General features: G+C 44.1%; 1 protein-coding gene and 1 long non-coding RNA gene across 5 annotated transcripts in view; one reads left to right on the top strand and one right to left on the bottom strand.

The window, feature by feature from the left end:
- EXTL1 (exostosin like glycosyltransferase 1) overlaps positions 1–16170 on the top strand; it is a 62175-nt gene that overhangs the window by 8789 nt on the left and 37216 nt on the right. The window lies entirely within an intron of this gene.
- LOC308592107 overlaps positions 1–16170 on the bottom strand; it is a 57214-nt gene that overhangs the window by 30570 nt on the left and 10474 nt on the right. For 3 of the 4 annotated variants that reach the window (XR_014010381.1, XR_014010382.1, XR_014010383.1), the window contains exons 2-3: positions 12732–12893; positions 3949–4046 (exon numbers count right to left, since the gene is read on the bottom strand). This is a non-coding gene — a long non-coding RNA (uncharacterized lncRNA). Of the gene's footprint in view, positions 1–1875; positions 2556–3948; positions 4047–12731; positions 12894–16170 lie in introns of those variants that run through there. The other variant, XR_014010384.1, reaches the window with a different exon arrangement.

The raw sequence follows: 16170 nt of genomic DNA, 5'->3' as shown, positions 1-16170 counted from the left end.
GCGGTTTACAACCTGCATTAAAACATTAAATGAAAAGGTTAGGCAGAAGGACAGTGACCAGTCCAAGTTCACCCAGTGAGCTTCATGACTGAGATGGGATTTAAAACATGAGCTCCAGGGTTCTAGTTCAACACTGACCACAGCACAACACTGGCATGCGTGTTCAGTAGGTGTGAGAAGTATCTGATGGTACTGTACAATGAATGATTGGCATCTTTCGTTGTGTATTTATTTATTTGCTTTGTCATATTATTTTCTCTTCCTACCTCTGAGCATTGAGCTTACTAATTTTAAAAAATGGTCAAAATAATGAAAACACAATAATTTAACAGAATAATCCAGAAATAACTAACATCATCATAAATCACCGAACAAGAATTAGCATAGCACAGAAAGATATTCCTAGTCCTTATTAAGGGTGAGGTAAAATAGGATGGTTTACAACTTGAGCCTCTGGAAATCTGAGGTCACGTCCAAATTAATTCGTTTGTTCCCTGATTGTTACGGGAAGTCCATAAACCAAGCAGAGTTTCTGGCCCTAGAAGGTTGGGCATTTTTGTGCAAGAAGAATGTGGAATATATAAATGCATCAAATCCACTAATTTTTAATTTGGCATCTGCTATGATCTTGAAAACATTAAGCAATCGTTTTAACTAAATGGAACCATAATCTAAATAGTAACCAAGCAACATATTTCTGATGTGGATTTCAGCTCTTTTAAAAAAATATTATTTTAATGTTCATCATAACATTAAGCCCTGCAGATAAAACAGAATAACAAAACGTTCAATTCATTCAGAGGCTAAAATTCGAATCGTCTAAACCGTCTAGAGAAAAAAATACAAATTAAAGATATTACTTAGAAGCCGGGGGGAAGAAGAAGGGAGAAAAGATAATGAAATTTGATATCAGAGAAAGTTCTGACATTGTCAGGCAGATAGTAAAGCGTTAAACTACTGGCACATAGTGGGGGTCATCACCATTTTTACAGAGAGAAGAGTGACATTTGGAATTCATAGCGATTGCACAGAGATCTGAGTACACAGTAATGATAAGCACTGATTCCAGGTTTTGGGGGACTCCTGCAGGCTTGCCCATGGCTGCAGGCGTTGCAGTGATCAGTGCTGGATGACTTGGAGCTGCTGTTTTGATCTCCCTGATATAGGGATGGGCGAATCTGTCAGTCTTGGGATCTGTAGTTGTTGGAAACTCTTATCCCCCTCACATCTACAATCCCAGAGTCGTTTAATAGTCACTCCCTCTTTCCTAGGGAACTCTTGGAACTGTAACTCTGTGAAGGGAATGGGGTGTGTGTGTGTCTCCTAATATCTCTTGGCACCCTTAACAGACCCTCCAAGTGTCCTTATTTTCCAGGGACAGTCCCGGATTTACAGAAGCCGTCCCGGTTTCTGATTTGATCCCGGAATGTCCTGCTTTTCCTTAGAATGTCCCTATTTTCATCTGCGAAATTTTGGAGGGTATGGCTTAACCAGTTATTATTCCCAAGATTCTTTGGGGGAAACCATTACTGTTAAAGTGGCGTAACAGGGCTTTAAATGTGGGTATAATGGTGCTCTAAATGTATGGTGTGCACGTGGCCTACCTCTATTCACCAGTAGCAGTCTACACTTTCTTGTAATTTTGGGAGTGATGCTGGAGGATAAGGCTAGCAATGGCTAATAGAGACAATGGCTAGGTTCTACCTCCAGCTGGAGGTAGCATGCTTCTGAATACTAGAACACAAGTGGAAGAGCTCTTGCATTCCTGCCCTGCTTGTGGGCTTCCCACAGGAACCTGGTTGACCACTGTGAGAATGGGATGGTGGGTTAAATGGGCCTTTGGCCTGATCCAGAGTGGATCTAAATCCATGCTGCTTTCCTCACCCTGCCATGAACACCTTTCAAGACAGTAAGAGTGGCTGAATGTTTTTGACTTGTACCCTATTCCACGATAAATGCAAGCAGGTCTATGGTGAAATTTAAGTAAATGTTCTATGAAATATTCTTTAGAAACTGTTGTGGTCAGTTTACTAAATTATGTATTTTATTTATTTAATTTTATGCAGAAATCCCTTTCTGTGAAACAGCTGAGAGTGCTTATCCATAAAAAAACCATCAGCAATAAAAGCAGTTTCGCTAGACTGCTAATTATTCAACCTTGGGAGATGGCTACCAACATGAATTTAGTGGCACAATGGGAGAGGGTGTGGAATGTAGCCCAAATGGAAAAACTAACAAAACAACTTAGGGACATAAGAACCTAAGTTGAGTCTGCTGGATCAGGCCATTGGCCCATCTAGGCCAGCATCCTGTTCTCACAATGGCTGATATGGAGGCTGTGGGAAGCCCACAAGGGGCGGGGGGCCTGAGTGAGTGAGGCAGCAACAATCCCAGTACCAAAAATCTTTTTAATATATAGCCCTCCAAGAGAGAACTTGGAGCACTGTGGAATACAAAAAGCAAGGATGACTTTGAAAAAGTTTAGTACTGGTCTTTTCCTATGTGTTGAATAAACAGTGTAGCCACCATCAACTCATGGTTCATTTTGGAATAACCTGTTAAGAAGACATGGAAGAGACGCTCGATCTGGACAGAGATCAAAACCAACAGCATGAAGTATTTCATAAGCTTACCTGCTACTTAAGTAACTGGAACATACTAACCTGCATGGAATGTCTGGGGCGGGGTGGGGTAGGAGGAGAGGAATGGGGTTTCTTTGTTAAATGCACTTCCAAAAATAGAGTTTCAGATATAAAAACTAAATTCAGTTATAAAATCATTCTAATCCAGTGCAGATGCAGACTGGGATACATCTCTGCTTTAAAGGCTTGTTGAAAGAGGAAGGGATTCAATACCAGGCAGGCACCAAAAGACAACAGAGGCGGTGACTGTCTAATACATGGGTCAGCAAACTAAGGCCCACGGGCTGGATCGGGCCCAATTGCCTTCTGGATCTGGCCTGCGGACAGTCCGGGAATCACTGTGTGGATCGCCAGCACGCACGTTCTTCCCCTCTCCCTCCCTCTTCCTCACATGGCAGCGGCGGCGGCACCTCCTCCTCCCTCCCTCCTCCTGGCTTCTCCCCGTCCTGCCTAGAGGAGGAAGGGGGCTGGGCTTTGTTCATGCCAGCAGCAGCAGCAGCGCTCAAGGGGCCACCATTTTAATCAGCCCCTCTCTGGAGCCCTTTCGCGCGCTGCTCATCGTCCCTCCGCCGCCGCCGCCAGCCCCTGCCACTCACACGACACAGGTAAGTAGCCACTGGGGCTCGTGGTGCTCTTGCATCATTTTTTTCTCCAAAATATAGTCTGGCCTCCCACAAGCTCTGAGGGACAGTGGACCGGCCCCCTGCTGAAAACGTTTGCTAACCCCTTGTCTAATATGTAATGGGGGGCCTTCCAAAGGTGCCACCATGCTAGAGGCCTGACTCCAGTATTGTAGGGAATGGATTTTCTCCTGCAGAGTACAGTTATCGGTTGGGTCTATAAAGGGTGATCTTTAGGTATCCAGATCCCAAGCTGTATGGGGCTTTGTACAGCAGTACCAGCACCTTGAACTTAGTGGAACTGTTAACTTAGCAAACATTGCCTTATCGAGGTTCCCAGTTATGAAGAGGCACATTGCGTTCTTTTGAAAGCTTTAGTACTCAAGAGCATGTTAATGGGCTTTTTATTAAAACACCTTTTGTTCACTACCTCTAGGCTATAGGAGAACCTAAAAGAGGGGGCTGCCTCTTCACCAGGCACATCCTATAATGTTGAATCAAACTTCTCAGGATGTTTTAGGGCTCGCACCATCACCAGATCTCTGAATGCTGTGAGGAAATAATTCACCCTTGTGGATTCTGAGGGTAAATGAGCCTGATTTATGGGCCCCACATTCCTGAAGGTTGCATTTTCAAACATTTGCAGGCCTTAAATGTTACACCTCCAAATAAATGTTTGCACATACCAAATGTTTCCTGTGAACGCAGGAGGGTGGAAAATGCGTCTGTCAAATTGTTGGAGATCACGTAGTCTTGGGCTCTGTCAGAGTTTTCAGAGGCTCCACTGCAACATCATGAGAGAACAATAGAGTGGGATTAAGCTATAAGGGCCCAGGATGTCTGAACAACCGGAGACATAGACACTGGTATCAAATGGGCACTGTAAGACACCCTACCACCATGCTGTGTGTGAGGTGAGTGCTCCAAACAGAAGGTTCATGCACAATTGCAAAAGGGAGAGGAGCACCAGAATGTATGAACTAGCCCAGTGCTAGCTCCATACATTTTGGCACCTGAGGCAAACCTCAAAAATGGTATCCTGTCCACCACAGAAGAAGTGTGGAGTGAAGATCTACATCAGGAACGGGATGGCAGGGAATCTAATCAACCTTGCCCAATGGTTGAACTGGGAATCAAAGTCTGTTGCAGGAGGAAATGGGCCCATGCTGAATCATGCTGGGAAGGTGCAGGGCTCAGCAGACCCGAAGGGCAGCCCCCACCGTTTCCTCTGTAGGGGTGGAAGGAGACCAGCAGTGCCTCCTATTCTCCATTTCTCAGAATTCATGGACATTCAGTGAAGATGAATGTTGGAGGATTTGGGACAAACAAAATAACTGCTTCGTACTGTGCATTGTCAACTGTGGAACATGCTCCCACAGGAGGCAGTAATGGCCACCAATTTAGATGGCTTTTAAAGAGAATTAGACAAATTTGTAGATGTAACGGCTATCTGTCGCTACTAGCCATTATGGCCATGCTTTGCCTCCACAGTCAGAGGCAATTGCTGGGAATTACAAGAGGGGAGAGGGCTGTTGCACTCAGGTCCTGCTTTCAGGGGCATCCTGTTGACCACTTGGAGAACAGGATGCTGGACTAGATGGGCTATTGGCCTAATCCAGCAGGCTCTTCTTACATAATTATTGCAGCAACTGTGTGTGTGGTGGGGGGAATGCGAGAGAGATGGGGCCAGCTCTACCATTGGGCAGAGTGAGGTGTGGGTCAAGCAGCCTTGGAACCATTTGGCAATGTTTAGGAATAATCTGGAGATACTGGCAGGTTTAGTGATAGAAGATAGGGGAAAGAAGGCATTGCATCATCATAAAGGCGGTTATCAAATAGCTGTTGGGAGTGTCTCGAGAGGATTCTTTGAAAGGGTAAAGCCTCACCACATGTTAGGCTTCCCTTCAGAGGCACAGAGCTCAATTATCAGATACAGGAGATAATTAAGTTGTGAGAGGTGGCACCTCAAGAGAATACTCTGATAGGAGGCTGGAATATTTCGCAAGTGGACCAAGAAAGTGTCTTGTGTCAAAATTGGGGGTGGTTTACTCTGTCAACTTTTGTTCCTTTCATTTTTCCAGCTGTAAATTCAGTTTTCCACATTTCCACATCATTTTTTAAATAGAAAAAGGTCCTCACCAAAATCCACCCACATTTAAATGTGAATTTCGATCATGCACAATTTTGCTTACAAAATTATGCAATTTCTCCCAAGGCAAAGAGTTTTGGTATGTTAGTTCCCCTTAATAAATGACGTTTTATGTATGCTTCATCCTAGCACATGCATTTTTGAACATATTTAGAACACATGGCTAGAGTACCACAGTGCAAAATTTGGATAAATGTGAGTTTCTAAGGATGATGTTGTGTTGGTTCACGTATTGTTTTGGAAAGTATGGATTGGGTAAGTTTGCCTTCAGATGCAAACTGAATTAAATATCTTCCCCATCCCTAGTCTCCAAAGGCTTCACAGGTGAATTGTTACATCGGCAGTCTAGAGCCTCTTTTATCAGATGGACTGAGTGCTGTCAAGGAAGTGGGATGTAGTCTAGAAAGCTACAATAAATCTGTTTGTCTTTTAGGTACCACAAGAGACTATTTCTTGTGTTTGCTATCAGATAGGTGCTGCTCTGTAATTTCTCACACCCTACTAAGTTCCCGAAATGCTTTTGAGTAGCCTTTCTACCATCTTTTCGAGAGGGTGCACAGGCTAAGACAGCCTCCCACAACCTGGTGCCTTTCAAATGTTGGACTCCAGTTCCCATAAGCCCCAGCTAGCATGGCCAGTGGCAAGGGATGATGGGAGTTGCAGTCCAGCAACACCTGGAGGGCACCAGGTTGAGGAAGGCTGGCCAATATGGCTTAATCGTGAAGTTGCATTCCTGTGGCCCCTTGTCTGGGAATGAGCCCCACTGAACACAGTTGGACTTACTTCTGGCTAATGGTCATAGCCAATGTTAGTCCTGCTCAAAGCAGACTAACTTCTGTCCATTAATTTCAATGGGTCTTCTCTGAACAGATCTTATTAGGCTGCACCCCTAAGTAAACTTGCATAGAATTTCAACCATAAATGGTTTGCTTTTGGGAAGTCTCCAGTCCTGCCTCCAGGGGGGAATCACCCTTTGCCTACTGCTTCCCTCTCCATCCTGGTTGCTGCTTTTCTGCACAGAGAGGCTGCAATCAGTTAATTGCAAAGCAAGCTTTACTTCCCGATTCTCCTGTGGACTGTGAAACCAGCCAGATGAGATAATGTATCTGTCAGAACAGGAGAGAGAAGCCAATTCATCTTGTGCTGTGCGTGTGAAAGAGAGAGCGAGAGTGTGAGAGCGAGATCCCGTTTGCTTGTTGTTTCTGGTCTCTGGGGCTGCAGTGCAGCGACCAAGCGGCAGGGATGAAGGTGAGGTGACAAAGGTCCTGTGGCTTCTTAGCAACCAAGGACAAGGGCATTTATGGTGGCACCGTTTGGCTGGAAGGAACCGAGTGGCCTGGGAATATGGCCGTGTGTGTTACGAGAAAGCTGCAATCAGGGGTCATTGTATATGGCAGCGGGGAGTGGGGGCAGAGAGAGAAGAAACATTGTTCAGTGTTTCTCAGATACAGGAAAGTAGATTGGTTTTAGGTTGCCAGCTGTCCAGACGAACCAGCCACTGCTTTCAAAAGCAGCTTTAGTTAAAACAAATAAGGATAAAACATTTAACAAATGCAGAATGCAGCAGCCAGGGCATTGACTGGACCATATAAACTTCTATTTGCTAACCCAGGTGGGAGGAACCTTTGCAGGTTGCTGAACTCCAACTCCCATCAGCCCCAGAAGCTCTGAAGGGCTCTGGTAGGCCTTAGAGGTCAAATGACATGTCATGTGACTGTGCATCGTGTCCCTGCCCCCAAGGGGGACATATAGGATACTAGGTCCCAACATTCTGGTAAGGTGCTGTGGAAAGGGATACCGATACTCTTGTCTAGGGTCGGACGAATCTATCAAATTTAGTTTCCATTTTTTCCAGTCTTAAGTTCAGTCCACCACCTTTTTGCATCGACCTGTGATTCTTTATTTTTCAAGTCCTCGTGAAATTTGATCAGCATTTAAGCCAGCATTTCTCTCAATATACCCATTTTTGCATGTATTTTTTGTCTAATATGCACATGTTTGCAAACCTTTCCCTTAATAAAAAGCATTTTGTGCAAAATTTCATTAACATTGATTTTTATGCGCATTTCCTAGCATGTGCATTTTTCTGTATATTTATTGTTGGAAAAATTGTGAAATTTGGAAAAGTGCACATTTTGAATGATAGCTACATTTTGGTTTGCACAGATTTTTCTTTTTTGGGGGGGGGGGGAGAGATGCAAATTGGGTAGGTTTGCATTAGGATACAACCCAAACTGACTTCCTACCTCATCCTTCTCCTAAGTCTCAGCCCTGCCAGACCCCAGTGTCTGGGTCTCCTGGAAAGAGACAGGGCCCAGGGATTGTCCTTCGCTTTCCTGCCCTGGTGGCAGGCTGCACATCTTCTCCAGAGTACAGTGGCAACATATCTCGGTAACTATTTTGGGCTCCTTCTCATACTCCAAGGAATTAATTAAAGGCAAGTCTGAAGTGATGGGGCTTTTTTCCCTTTCATTTCCTCCACATGACGGAGGCATCGGCAGAAGCAGCACAAAGACACTCGCCGCCTCATGCATTATTAAATGGGTCCTCGCCCCATCGCGTCAGCCGAGCCTCGCGCTCGGTAATTGTCGTTCTGAGATTTCAGTATAATCCATTGCGTTTGTTTGTTTGCTTGCTGCTGTTCTTAAAATGAGCATTCACCTTGCTGGATTTCCCCTCCTCCTGTTTTGACACTCAGCTTCCCACTCTTCCCCCATCCCCACGCCTCCCTTCCCCATCTCAACCTCCCTTTCTCTTTCGGCACAGAGATATTTTTCCTTGGTGGAAGAGTGCTGGTGTTTGTGCGAGTGGTGTTGATGTGGGAGAAGTAAGTTTGTGCATGCACTGCTTAGAGTGAGGGCTGCATGCTTGGATTTGTTTATTCAGCGAGGAGGCCAATATTAACTGAAGGGAACCTTGAAGGGGGGGGGTACACTTACAGAAGTCAGAGATTCAGAAGCCAGAGAGACAAAGGTGGGCAACAGCTCTGAAGGCAACACCATTCCTATGCACCAGAAGTGTGGAACCTTTTTTGGACCACATTACCCCTGTGGAAAGCTGTTGGGGGGGCATATTCCAGTAGTGGGTGAGGCAAGATCCACACACCGTTGCACACACTTAACTAACACACAGGTAAACACAAACACTGTTTCCCGTGGAGACAGTTCTGTATTTGATTCTTAGTAACGCCACTGAAATTTCACCTTCCATTTTCTTTATCATCTTTTGTTTACTTTACAAGTATTTTTTAAGAATAGTTTTCATAGTATCCATTACCTGTCCTGTCCATACAAAAGGCATTAAGAGTAATCCAGCAGAAGAATGCAAATAAAGTTAATACTTCTGAACTGCAAAACCTGCCCTACGGCGACGTGAGTTTAAAACCCCAAACTTCAAAATGCTCTTGCATCCTGAAAATTGCACACTTGTAGTTGCAAAGCACATGGACTACTTTTTGCCTACTTGCCAGGAGCACAAGTCTGCCGAGTCATTTTCTTCCCAGCTTTGCACAGTATCAAAGCCCCTTTCCCTCCTTTCGAAAAGCTGTGTGCCCTGATTTGAGAGGAAACCCCACTGAACACAGTGGGACTCACTTCAGCATGGTTTGAGCTCTTACATTTGAAAAGCGGATTAAGAGTTTGTTTCCCATGCACATTGCCTTTTTTCCAGGGAGTCCACAAATGTGACCTTTACTTACTACCAAGCTGTTATTTGTGGTTGTTACCAGTCTCCTTCCTTGCCTCTTCTGGCATCCACAGAGAGCATGTCGGTGAGACAAGGGTTTCTCTCATTTATGTGGGTATGGATAAAGTGAGAAACGGGTTTGTATTGCTGCTCAGAAGGGCCCCATGCCATTTCTTACTAGCTCTAAATCTGAAGTGCACATGAGACATATGAGGTAGGGATCTGTGTCAGCTGTTCTGCTCAGCAGAGGGATGAGGGAAGTTCCCCCTGGTGAGCTCTCAGGTAGATTTGTGTCTGCTTCTTTTTGGCCTGCAGTTTCCTCCCCTCAAGCAGCCCTTTTGAAACTAACTTTTGCCTCTGGCCGTAGCTTTTTAGAAATCTGTGCATTTTGTGCAACTAGGGGAGAAATTCAATTCAATTCACAGTCAAATTTGAATTTATGTAATTTGCACTTCCCGAAACACAGCCATCTTTAGAAATTTGCACTTCTCCAAAATTTGCAGTGCAGTTCTCCAGCCAAGTAATGTGTGTATAGAACTGCATATATTAGTGCAAAGTGCGTCTATATGAGTGAAAATAACATACAAAAATGTCTTAGATGAAGAGAAATGGTTTTACCAAAATGCATGCAAAAATGTATAGGAGAAATTCCTACCGCTAAACTCGCATCATATTAGGAGACATTTGCACTGATTTTTCATGAGGAGTTTCTTTTCATAAAATATGATTCTGTGATTCTATATGAAAACTTATGTGGAGAACTGAAGTTAAAGCATGGAAAAATTAGGAACTGAGAGAAAGCGAAATGGACAGATTTGGCCATCTCCACCTAGGGCAGCAAAAAACATGTATTTGCCCTCTTCTGGCTGAACATTAGCAGAGTGTTCTCATGTTCCCTTTCAGTCTTCTCTTCTTCAGGCCACATATGTCCTGTTCCTTCAGCCTTTCTTCATAGGACTTGCTGGAAGCAGCCACAGAACATTAATACACCTACTTAAGTCTGCCACCCTCAGCCATTTGGGAGCAGAAGAGAGGAAGGAGAGTGCTTGAGTCTAAGGCCTGCTGTGGCTTGTTCCTGCTATTGCAGGTTGCACAAAACAACGCTTTTGTGTGATGTGCTAACACTGCCATTGAAACCACCAGTTTGATTAATCTGGAGGTGTCCTTTCATTGGCTCCAAGAGCCCCTTTGGTCCTTAGAGCTATGCTTAGGTGTGTTTTTTTAATTAAAAAAAAACAAAACCATAAGGCATTTCCCCTCTGGACCCTAGATGTGAAGATGTGAGAAATAACCAAGGAAATGTCTGCAGAGGTACTGTAGGAATGCCAAGAAAATGGATGCACTCATTAATGAAAACATCTGCATCTTGATTCACATCTCAGTACATTAGGCCCAAGCACGCCTGGCAGTGCATTTTTCATATCTGTGTATCTTTGCATGAAAGGCCCAAGAGGAGGCAAAGACGCATCATTGCAAAGAGGAGATGAGCGATTGTCTTGCCAAGAGCTGAGACACTCGGTGATGTTACGATGGGAACAGAGATGCCGTTTGTTAATGTAGTACATATGTCATCAAACAGTTGCCAGATCAACAGCATCAATATGAGCAATGCCCTTTTCTTTGCTGGTGAGGCTTTTCAAGTACTGTGTGGCCACTAATTCTTGCTTTAAAACTCCATTTATCACACGTCCCTCATTTCCGTGTGCATCAATTGGTGGACTTTGTGCAGAGTTTGCACCAAGGATACTCACTTCAAAATATACACATTCAAAGAAGCCCCTGCCCCAAACCCCACTGAACATTTACTTTGTTTGGGTGCTCTTTTCTTTCTTTAACTACTGTTTCTTGGCATTCTATTTAAACTTTGTCCTTGCCCTCCCTTGCCCTTGCTTCTGTTTAGTCTGTTTGGCAATAACAACCTACCAGATTTTCCATATGAGCGTAAAGTGGTATCGTCAGAGTATCGTCACATCATTGGCAGTGGCAGACCATGTGATTTTGTCAATCGGATGGGATGGCAACAAGCGCAAGTGAAGCCAAGGACAGTGAGGGCAAAGAAGAAGAAGAAAAATGGTACCAAAGAGCAAGAGGATGGTTTCAGGGTGACACAAGGGTGCTGAACAGCACTGCAAACATATGTTAAAGAAGCCGGTATGTGGTAAATGTGTGTGTGTGTGTGTGTGTGTTGTTCGTTGTACTTATAAATCAAATCATAAAAAATAAAAATAAGGTGGAATGAAACCAATATAAGCTTATATTGTTGATATAATCTCAGGTGGTTTCAGGCTCTAAGTAGGGTTGTGCACGGAGCTCTTATTTCTTATTTCCAGACATGTATAACAGTTGTATAACAGCCGTTCATTAGCCCAGCTTATCTATTATGCACACAGGTACACAGACAGGACATACGCTGATCATTACATACAAATTACTATATGAGTGTACAGCTATACTGTTTTTGTACACGTTTACACAGATGATACACTCCCTGAATGTGCCGCTGAACACACATTATATCTTGCCTGCCCAAATCTCCATCAATGCCTGCACCTCCCCAGACTGCCAGCTTCCCATTCTAGGTCTGAACCGCTACTCAGAACTCCCCACGTCTGAGCCTCAGTCCCATGTGCCGCTGCTGAACACCCCCCTCCACACATCCTCTTGTGTGCTAAAATGGCAGCCACCCAGTCTTGACAACGTCATTCAGGTCTCTTTCCCTGCTGACTGAAGGCCACAGCTACTGCCACACGTTCCACACCCTTCCGCACAGACTCCAGGTGGGGATGGGCGAATCTGTCAGTTTCAGATTCTCTCAGTTTCTTATATTTCCAATCTTAAATTTTGTTGTTCATATTTCCATAAGTTGCAACAACAACAATAGTAACAACAACAACCTCATGAAAATCCACCATTGCTTTAGTGCAAATTTCTCCTGACACACACATTTTTGCAAAGCTGTTTTCCCTAATACAATGCAATTTTCACTACAGCTATTTTCACTACAATATAAGTTGTTGTGCACACTTTACCCTAGTATATGCATTTTTGTACACACCACTTGGCCTGGAGAACTGCACTGCAAAATCTGGAGAAGTCTGAATTTTGAAGGACAACTGTGTTTCGGTTTGTGTGTTGTTTCAGGAAGCGCAAATTAGGTAGGTTCATATTTAAATATGAACTGACTGAAATCTCTTCCCCATCCCTAACTCCAGGCTGCAAATCCCCCTTTCCTTGACATGAGGATAATAGGAAGCTGTCTTGTACAGAGTCAGACCATTGGTCCATCTAGCTCAGTATGGTCTACACTGAGTGGCAGTGGCTCTCCAGGGTTTTCAGCTAACAACCTTTCCCAGCCCTTCATGGAGATGCCAGGGGTTGAACTGTGGACTTTCTGCTCTAGCCCTGAGCTACAGCCTTCCTGAAAGTCAGGCAGTAGCTGGTAGCCCTTTGTCCTGCAAAGGGCATGGCTTTCTTGTGCTAAAGAGGATTCAACTGCGGAGCGTGATAAGGGGGCTGCAAACCTCACAGGGGATCCCAAAGGGATAGAAAGCCCCGCTCTGGTCATTGGCAGTGCAGTGCAGCTGGGGCAAATGACTGGGGACATGACTATTGGGGGTGGAAGTCTTCTGGAATTACCAGTGAGGGGAAGGAGCGAGTTATTTCTGAAGAGTCCCTGGTGAGTCTTCTTCCTGCTAATTGGGCCTCACTTGCAGATGCAGGCGTGGGTATCATTTCCGTGGCAGCCGGTCTCTCGGAAAGGAGAAACCAGGCAGATTTGCCTACCTTCTGTCTGACCACCTGCAGAAAGCAGAATCGTAGTTAAGAGCCCGCCATATGGCTTTCTAATGAAAACATCACTTCCAATAGATTTGCTCTAGGATATACGCAGCCTGCTCTGCAAGGAGGCAGGCTGGATCAAATCAAGAGCCACTAATCTCCAGGCAGAGAGAAAGCGAGTTCTGATTAAACGAGACTGACCTGTTGGCCCAGAACTAGATATTTCTGAGATGGGGGTTTCTTGATTCCCAGTCTGCGTCTTAATGCATCTGAGCCTCCTCATAGGGAGGGCGGGAAGGTGAGGGAACCTGTATTGCATTATGCCACGAAGTCCATATGATCTCCCTCTATGTGTAGCACAGGATTACGTTCGAAGGGCGTAAGCCCTTGAAACCTTGGAAATACCTGCGTCAAATATGCACACTTTGTTCACATATATTGGCCTAACACTAAATCAAATCAGGGCTCAGTATGAACGAGCAAGTTGGGGGGAGGGCAAAAATCACACTTGCTCAGCTCCTCCCCTGGTCAGGCTGCTGCTGCTGCACCAGCCATGCTGCAAGCCATGGTTTGTTTTAGTGTCATGTGCAAACCAGAGCTTATGGTTTGACTTCTCCAGGCAAATGCAAACTGAATAACATTTCTCCCCTGTCCTTATCCAGAATAAACCTTACCAGGAATAATGGACAGACCTAAGCAGGCCCAGTGGTTACAAAATGCCTGTTGTCAGAGTGTCTGTTGGAGGAAGGGAGACAGAAAGCCAGGAAAGAGGGGAAACGGAATGGTGCACCCTTGAAGAGGGCATGTCTGGCTGGTAGGCACCTTAAGCAGGCACACTCCACCCTGCAATGTTTTGTTGCAGATTCCACCAGCTCTATAATAAAAACAAAAGCTCTATAATAATAATAAAAAAGAGCAATTGTGAGATTACATGTTCTTATTTTTTTGAAGAAGGGAATGGTTGTAGTTAACTAACACACAATGATATGAGAGCTAATTTCAGTGTGCACTCGTGTGTGTGTGTTCTAAAGTAGTAAATCTTTGTGTAAGAATAAGAGAGTTACACATATATGAGCGCCCCTATTTTCTTAAGCGAAATTTTAGAGGATATGCAACTCTTGTGATTTACACAGTCAACACAAGCTTTCTGACTGGTAAAAGCTTCAGGTTATTTTAATCATAAACACCGAGTCAGTGTTTTTTACAGATGAGCAGAAGCTCATCTGCTTCATTGTAAAGTTAAAAAGCAAAGTGTGAAATGCATTGGGAATAAAGGATACAGGATTTCTGGACAGATGTGTTTAAACTTATCTTACATGCCTTTTACAGCTGTTTGCTCCCTCTTGTTGCATTGACTCAGTATTATTATCCCTTCTGTGTATTTGGAGAGGCTGAAACTGAGATAACAGTGGGTTGTCTACCCTACAACCATCCACTGAGTTTGTGGCTAAGGCCAGATCTGTATTCACAGTAGAGTGAGATGGTAGAGTCCTGCTTTGTAAAGCAGATGCCATTTTTAATGCTCTCTCATAATATACGATAAACAAATAATTTCCCTGCAAGCAAGTAACTAGTCTAGCGCATCTGGTAGAAAGATTCTAGTCCAGTCCTCCTCCTCCTCCTGTCCTAGGATTTATTTATTTTTTTACATGCAGGGTAAATGTGGTTCTATTTCTCAAGTCTGAAGTGGTACAGACAGTTCTGCCACGTTAGGACTCTGCTATCTCATTCTCCTGCATGTGTAGATCCAGCTTTGTTTGATAGGGCCTGGATTAAAAGAGCTGGTAGGGTTTGGGCGGGGACCCTGATGAGGGATGCTCAAGAGCCCCACACATCTCCTGACCTACAAATAGGGATGTAAGAAGACAGGAATTAGTTACTTGTTACCCAAAGGCTTCCGGTGGTTGACATCACAGGTGTAAATACATTACAGTGGTACCTCGGGTTACATACGCTTCAGGTTACATATGCTTCAGGTTACAAACTCTGCTAACCCAGAAATAGTACCTCAGGTTAAGAACTTTGCTTCAGCATGAGAACAGAATTCGTGCTCTAGCGGCGCGGCAGCAGCAGGAGGCCCCATTAGCTAAAGTGGTACTTCAGGTTTAGAACAGTTTCAGGTTAAGAACGGACCTCTGGAACGAATTAAGTACTTAACCCAAGGTACCACTGTATACCATAAAATCAGAACAAAAAAAGCCTCCATAACAGCCACAGGACACTTTGGCAGCACTTAATAAAACAACATAATCTTTATCAAAAACCTGAGACTGAAACTATGTGAATCAAGGTGCCAGGTGAATCTTACTGGGGAGAGCCTTTCATAGATGGGGAGCCACAACTGAAAGGGCCCTCTCCCTTGTCACCACCCTCCAGGACCTGAGAGGAAGATTCAAGGGCCTGGGTAGGTTTCATACAGTACTGAGATAAAGGTACCTTTTTACCAATACTGGGATAGGCATTCTGGAAGATTTTGGGTTCCTGAGCTGTAAATAGCTTTATACATAAACACCCCCCCCCCAGCACATTGAACTGAGCTTGGAAACATACAAGCAGCCATTGTAGTTGCAACAGAATTGGTGTTATATGATATGTTCATGTTGAATTGCACTAAATTGGAGCTTCTGAACCACTCAAGAGTTCAGCCAAAAACTTCATTGTTTGTCTTGCTCACTGCTATTTAACACAAGTTATGTAACTATTTAAAGCAAAGGAAACAGCCAAACAGTATGAAAAAAAGCCATTAATTACATATCTTTTGTGGACCTGACCAAAAAAACCTGTGTGAACGAATGCCAGTCATATTCCTTTCTCCGATTTCCATTCTGGACCACATATGAACATGCTGCCTACTGCAATTTCCACTTCCTTTTCTGTTTTCACTAGAACTGTCTGACGTCCCCTACCCACAAGGCCTATGGTCTCTTCTGCCATCATTTTTTTCACATGATGAGGCAGCCATGCAGAAAATGTGAATATTCCCAAACCAGATATGCATCACTTTGCAACCTCTCTGTCCTGTGAAAAACCAACCAAATTAGCTTTCCTAAGCAGTTTGAAGTCATGCCAGGTTAATCGAGTTTTAACTGGCTTTTGCAGCTTAAAGGCTCCTACCGAACAACAATATCCGTATATTTCTTTGCGTATGTGACACACAAATTATTTCCTAACTTTGAAAAACAGGTTTCCTCTGTTGCTAGACACAACCTGTGAGGTGTGGTGAGGCCATCCATATACCCTACAGCATCTCACAGGTGAAAAATGGGAATACTTCTTTTTTCTTAATGCTTCTATTCTC

This window comes from Podarcis bocagei (genome assembly GCF_964188305.1).
Source record: "Podarcis bocagei genome assembly, chromosome: 7".
NCBI classification, from domain to species: Eukaryota; Metazoa; Chordata; class Lepidosauria; order Squamata; family Lacertidae; genus Podarcis; species Podarcis bocagei.
Note: the sequence above shows the minus strand (reverse complement) of the source record. Positions and strands in the feature narration are given on the sequence as shown.